The sequence below is a fragment of the Rhamphochromis sp. 'chilingali' genome (assembly GCF_963969265.1).
Source record: "Rhamphochromis sp. 'chilingali' genome assembly, chromosome: 8".
Classification (NCBI taxonomy): Eukaryota; Metazoa; Chordata; class Actinopteri; order Cichliformes; family Cichlidae; genus Rhamphochromis; species Rhamphochromis sp. 'chilingali'.
Window position 1 is genome coordinate 30,362,195 of NC_137935.1, and position 6,823 is coordinate 30,369,017.

The window sequence follows — 6,823 nt, forward strand, 5'->3', positions numbered from 1 at the left end:
TGGAGAATTACCAAGGGCTCAGAGAAGAGCTCAAGAGGATGTGGAGGGTGAAGGTAACGGTGGTTCCCGTGGTAATCGGAGCACTAGGTGCGGTGACTCCCAAGCTAGGCGAGTGGCTCCAGCAGATCCCGGGAATAACATCAGAGATCTCTGTCCAGAAGAGCGCAGTCCTGGGAACAGCTAAGATACTGCGCAGGACCTTCAAGCTCCCAGGCCTCTGGTAGAGGACCCGAGCTTGAAGGATAAACCGCCCGCAGGGGCGTGCTGGGTGTTTTTTGTGTTTTTTATATATATATATATATATATATGAGAGAGAGAGAGATATCTCTATCTCTATCCACACGTGTTCAACTACATTTTGCAATGTCACAACCTTGCTCGTAAGACAGTGATAATGGGATGGATATACTATTCAGCAGTTCAAGGAAGTAGTTTATTAACCAAACTTAAATACAAAGTTAATGAGGTGTCCAAATCAGTAAGGCCACTTGTGTAGGTTGTGCGTGGGTGTAAAAATGTGTGTGGGAGGGAGTTCTGGTATATTTAAAAATAAAAAAAAAAACTCAAAATCAACCAGCGATATTTAGACAAGAGGACAAAGCTGGATGTCATGTTGATGGTTTTCTGGTAGACGTAGAGTGCAGACTTGCAAATGCAAAGTTCAGTGCATTTATTTACAGTGAATGACTCAATAAAAAATGACAACAGAAAGACTTTGCATTTAGTGGTTAGCTGAAGCTCCTAAACAGACAGATCTACAACTTCCCAGTCACAGTCATGAGACATCTGCAGTTTAAACAGATCCTCAATCCTTCTTTCCACTAGATCACTCTCACAGTATTACTCACACCCAGGGCCAGACATCATGTGCAGAATGGAACAGAAGGTTAGCTGCAGTATCTCTTGCCAAAGTGGACACAAGTGCAGACATTTGGAAGCCAATTCCACTAAATGTTTTTAGCTTTTAGCTAACAATCCAAAATGGACGGCTTCCTCCAGCTTAAGTAGAAAACAGCTGATCACACAATCACTCACAGGTGAGGTAATCAGCCCAGGTGCTGACAGGCAGGAGCTGGAGGGAGACCCACCTCTAAAACACAAGTTCTGAGTTTTGCACACAAACAGAGACACAGAGAGAGAAAACAAGTGTGAGAGAAGGATCGAGAGCAGCGGGTCGGCCGGGAGGATGGAGGAATATGATACTGAATTCAGAAAGAAGAACATCCTATCACACATTTGTTGGGTGGAATCTATATTATTTATTTAAGAGTTGCTTTGCGCCACATATATAATTTCAATTAACGTATCAGCAGGTAACGATTTAAAATGTCAAAATATATTTATGAGTCAAATCATGTGAACAAGACTTCATCATAGTATTATTATATAATAACACACAACATCAGCCTTTGGCTAAATCATTTTTGTGTTGCATTGTGACATTTTCACAATGCAATGTTTAGTACCATCTAGAAAACAATATGGCTTTCAAAATGTTACAACCCTAGAAGGATTCTGTGCCCCTGTGGGCGTGTCTATCGCTCTATCCTGCTGAATGGAACTGCCCTTGGCAGCTGACTCCAATCAGCAATTACTGTAGGCACTCAGGCCAGTGAAAAGAGAGCTGCAGTGCCAGAGAGCCTTTGTCCTTGCATCATGTGAGCTGTCTGGTAGTCTGTGACCACTTTTTCTTTGATCCCATATTTGCGACATGTTAGGATTTGTTACATTTATTTATTTTAGGTAGTTTATCAGCTGGAATGTCTGGGGATTAGCATGCCTGTTACAGTGATGTGAATGGCTAACTTTTTTTTTTTTTGTGTGTGTCCCGTTTGGATCTTTAGCCATCAGAATTGTTGTCTTAAGGCCAAGAAAGATGCCAAGCGGATTTATTTTACCAAGTGGATCATCATGGCCTTGCCATATTGGTCCATTTGATTGACCTTTATTATAATTATGAATTTATTTTATTTTCAGTTGCTACAAACGGGACAGACATGACTGGGGGATAGGACAGGGAGAAAGAATGAAAGAAAGATAGGGAGAGAAAGAAAATCAAACAAACAAACAAAACAGAAAAAAAAAACAGAAGAGAAAGCAAACAACAAAGAGCAACATAATAAAAAGAACAGCACCATCACAATAAACTAGCTAGCAGTAGATAACAGTAGATACTAAATAATAAACGATATTGTCCAGCACGCAAGATAGACAGCGCACAGTGTGCTTTGAGGCAGCAGCCAAGAAAGCTGTAGTCCGCGTCTGTGAACACCCGTGTGTACACCTGTGTGCATACCTGTGTGGATCAGCATGCTTGTATTCCAAAGGTTTCTCCATATAACGATCTGCTAGGAAGTGTGGGGAGCCATAGCCCCGTCCACCAGGGTATGAAGCAGGTATGGAGGAGATCCAGGCCCCAGATATCCAGAGGCCCCAGAGTACAAGGACCCGAGGAGGACCACCAAAGGGGGGGAACCGTGCCACCCTCCTGGGAAGAGCTGAGTAGAGCCCCAAAGGAGAGGTCACCCCGCAGCTACGGAGCAGAGGTCAGAGGGGGTTGCAGTGGCGTGCCCACGGGCTAACTTATTGCTCAATGCAATCTTTAATCTTTATGCACTCTCTGTCTATCTTGCTGATTAATATGCAAAGGGCCCTTTTTTACCGCCCAAGGATCCATCTATTTGTAGGTCAGTTCAGTACATCTGATTTTCATTGTTGCTGTCCTTGACACAACTGCCATCATGCTGAAGAATCTTGAATGAAAATGGTAATATCTCGATATAAGACCAACAAACTCACCCAATAAATGTTGTCTTTCCTTCTTTTCTGTCACTTTAGTTCCCAGCCTCAAAGAAAATCTATTAAGGGTTAGAGATCATTTAAATGTTCGTGTTTTAATTAAAATGGGTTAATGTTTTAATTAAAATATACAGTAATTTTTAATAACAGCTATGGTAGAAAGAAAGAACCCTCGCTTTCAATTCGAAGGTTTTTCAATCGAGACATAATAATAAAAAGGAAAAGACAAGAAAATAACCTCAAATGAAAAATACAACCTCAGATAAACAACAGCACATATTGTAAGTAAGTAAGTAAGTAAAACTTTATTTATATAGCACCTTTCAAGATAAAAATCACAAAGTGCTTCACAGAAGCTAAAACCTAAAAATAAAAATCAACCAAAAGCAAGTTTAAAAAGGCCATCGCCTGGGATGGGATGCAGGTGTGGGGTTAGCAGCCACGCCCGTGGGCGTGGGCATCCCAACAGCACCCCGGACGCCGGGCCGCGGACCATGACAAAAAATGTCCTCGGTACAAATAAAATCAATGTTTAAACCTAAAGTAAAAACGAGGTCCAGTGTGAGAGAGTGATATTATACCCCTTTCGTCAAAAAAAGTGACAGGTTACTTCCGGAGCTCCAGAAGTAATTAAATTATTCATGAGCTCCGGAAGTCCGGAAGTAATTAAATTATTCATGAGCGCCGGAAGTCCGGAAGTAATTAAATTATTCATGAGCGCCGGAAGTAGGAAGTAATTAAGTAATAAAAATATGATATTCATAAAAATATGATATTCATAAAAATATAATTGATTATTTAGAAAGTTTCTTATATATCAAAATAGCATTCTTTTATTTCTTTAAGCAATTAAATTTTTATTTTTATTTTTTTATGCTCAAAAAACGCCATCTGGTGGCGGGTCAGTGTGTGTGCGCGCGCCCGCGCGCGCCCGAGGCTGTGTGTCTGGGCGCGCGGGGGCGCGCCCGTGTCTCCGGACCGTGCTCTCTCGGGCTCCGTGCTCATGTGTTTAAAAATGTATTAAACCATATTAAAATTGTTTAGTTAAACTTGTGCTTTTGTAACGTTCAGTATGGCCACAAACACATGCTGCATGCCTTGGGGGAAAACTTTATTTAGATTTATATGCATTTGTAGATTTAGAATAAAACTCATACTCAGAAAAAACTCGCGATCCCCTAACCCTCCTTAGATACATAAGCAGGGAAAACTCCTTAAAAAACCCTCCGCGATTTCTCCAAAACCCTACAATAACTTGTTAGGGTACCCCCCCTATTCCCAAAACCTTATATTCGATAACAGGGAAAATCCTGAAAAAATCCTTAGTCTTTTTTCTCAAATTCAGCGCCCCGCGGCTCCCTTCATGCTCAGCCAAACAAAGCCAAAACTCCTTTTAAAAATTTCTCCGCGATTTCTCCAAACCCCTAGAATAACTTGTTAGCTACCCCTCTATTCCCAAAACCTTATATTCGATAACAGGGAAAATCCTGAAAAAATCCTTAGTCTTTTTTCTCAAATTCAGCGCCCCGCGGCTCCCTTCATGCTCAGCCAAACAAAGCCAAAACTCCTTTTAAAAATTTCTCCGCGATTTCTCCAAAACCCTAGAATAACTTGTTAGCTACCCCTCTATTCCCAAAAAAAAAAAAGCGCTATAATCCAAAAACATTGGGAAAGCTCCTCTTACTAGCAAGCTCTAAAATTCAACCCACACTCTAAGTTCTACCTCGCTCTTAATCTCCGATCCACAACTTCTTGCAGAGCACAATTTTTTCCTGCTTGTTCGCTCCCCGCTCTGCTCCCGAATGCGCTGCTTACCTCGTTCGAAATTTGCGCCGGAGACCAACTCCCCCCCTTACTTCGCCCCGCTGCCAATCACATAACTATTGCACCGCTCCCTTCGCACCCCGGTTAGCCAATCCGCTCCAGGTCCGATTTTTATGATCTCCCGCTCAGGTTAAGACTACCCCCGAGCTCCCAGAAGACCCCTGCCTTCAGCCATATCAACAACTGGAACCGCTCAGACTGCTTGCGAGTTCGCATAGGGAGCGGCCGATTTCAACAGCAACTTGCGTCTCTTTCCTTATCCGCATATCATTCGGTAAGTGTTAATCTTCCTCTCTAACTACATTTTTGCATTTTCCTTTTTACCATTCTGTCAATCCTTTCATTTAAAAAAATAAATAAATATCACAATGGTTTGTAACAGGTACAATACACCATCCATCCATCCATTCGCCTCCACTTATCCTTTTCTCAGGCTCGTGCGGTGCGCTGGAGCCTATCCCACGTACAATACACTTTAAAATATATATAAGCTCCACTTTTAACTCCCGTAAAAGTTTATACATTACATGTCTACATCACCTATCATGGCCTCATCGGGTATCTCATATCATCTTGTTATTGTTATGTTATGCTCCTTTGATATTTTGCTAGTTTGCGTGTTTTAAAACTCTTTTTGTTTTTCTTTATATTTTTAGACCCAGATGTGTTAACCTGATCCCTGCGAAACACCAGCTCTGCGTGGATTTTGACCGCGAGTGACCGGATGTTGTTTCCGGCCTGAGGTTGCCTGAAATGCCGTGAGGCTCGTTTGAAAGATTGCGCCCGAGACCAACTCCGCCTCCAAGGCATGCCTACCTTTAGCTGCCACCAGTGAGATATCAGAGCCGGGCTCCACATATCCAATCAGGAGCACGAGCAAGACAGCTTTTGCAGACTCTCCAGAAATATACAAGTCCTTACCAACTGCTCTGCAACCCAGTGTTTCTGGTCCCCTCACTAACATCGCTTTTTGAGATATTTTTTATGAACCACCAAAAAAGCAATTTTACCCCACAGTACAGAAGACTGGGTCTGAGGGCAGCAGCGGGGACAAATGATTGTAATGAAGCGACGGACATTTCATGGCTGGTCTTGCATAATCGTGAGTTATTATGTCATATGGTGATAAGTACATAGTTTTGCAAGAGGCATACAAGCACTGTGGAAAAAGTAATCATAAAACTGTTTTTGTGAACACCCTACGTTATGCTTTAAAAAATGTGATACATGTAATGTGATCATCAAAGAACATGATTTAAAAAAAAAAAAAAACTTTTATTCTTATGCTTTTAAAGTATGTCAGATTATCTTAAAACACTTATTTGTATGTTATAATGTTTTTCTTACACCATGTGTAATTTTTATAGACACCTTATTCATTGTATCAATGTGTAATTATGTATCTTTGATAAATAAATAAAATATTTAATCTTGTATTTGTGTACTTTCTGGTGATTCAATAAAAAATTAGTCACATATCGCTCTGATAAACACAGATGGCTGAAAGAAATGTTTGATGGAACAAAGGAAACAAGTGTCTTGCTGCTAAACTTTTAAGTCACCATGGTTTAAATGAGAAAGTCTGTATGTAAAACATGAAAAACTCCATATCAGTGATATCTACAAAGGTGTACTCATTTCTTTGTAATGGTACTTTACTGTTCCAATGAAACAAAAAGAAAATCTCATTTTTAAAGTACATTTTTCGGCCACCCTGACCTATTTTCAGGGGCAAGAATGTTGATGTTAGACTGTGTTTTAAATCAGGTTGTGATCTTAAACTAACTATCACAGCACTGATTTCAGTTGTAATGTCAATTAGAATCCCAATTTGGCTTTTCTCCAGTCAGTGTTATGGTGAAATTTAACTTGTTCTTTTGTGTAATTGCACATGGCCCAGCAAAGGACCCCTTAGTAAACTGTACAGCATAAGTTTTCAATTCACTTTTGTCAGAAAACTTCACAGTATGAGAAGTTACAGCACAGTTTCTCCAAACGTGTGGTTCTTTTTCAGCCAGCGTGCTTTTAGAGCATCTACATTAGCTCATGTAGTAAAAGTACAATCAGTAAGTGTACTTTAATATTTGAGATTCCGAGTCACTCTTGCTTAGATCATGTGAACTATATCATGAACCTTTTTTTGTATAATGCATCAAACGTATTCAAATCAGTTTATTTTCAATTTATTTTAACTAATCTA

The 6,823-nt window shown here is 40.4% G+C and overlaps 1 long non-coding RNA gene across 1 annotated transcript; it reads left to right on the forward strand.

Annotated features, from left to right (window-relative positions):
* The first annotated feature begins 4,092 nt into the window (after positions 1–4,092).
* Positions 4,093–6,057, forward strand: LOC308401405. Its single transcript, XR_013972564.1, has 2 exons — positions 4,093–4,897; positions 5,280–6,057. It is a non-coding gene; the product is annotated as an uncharacterized lncRNA (long non-coding RNA).
* Positions 6,058–6,823: the final 766 nt, after the last annotated feature.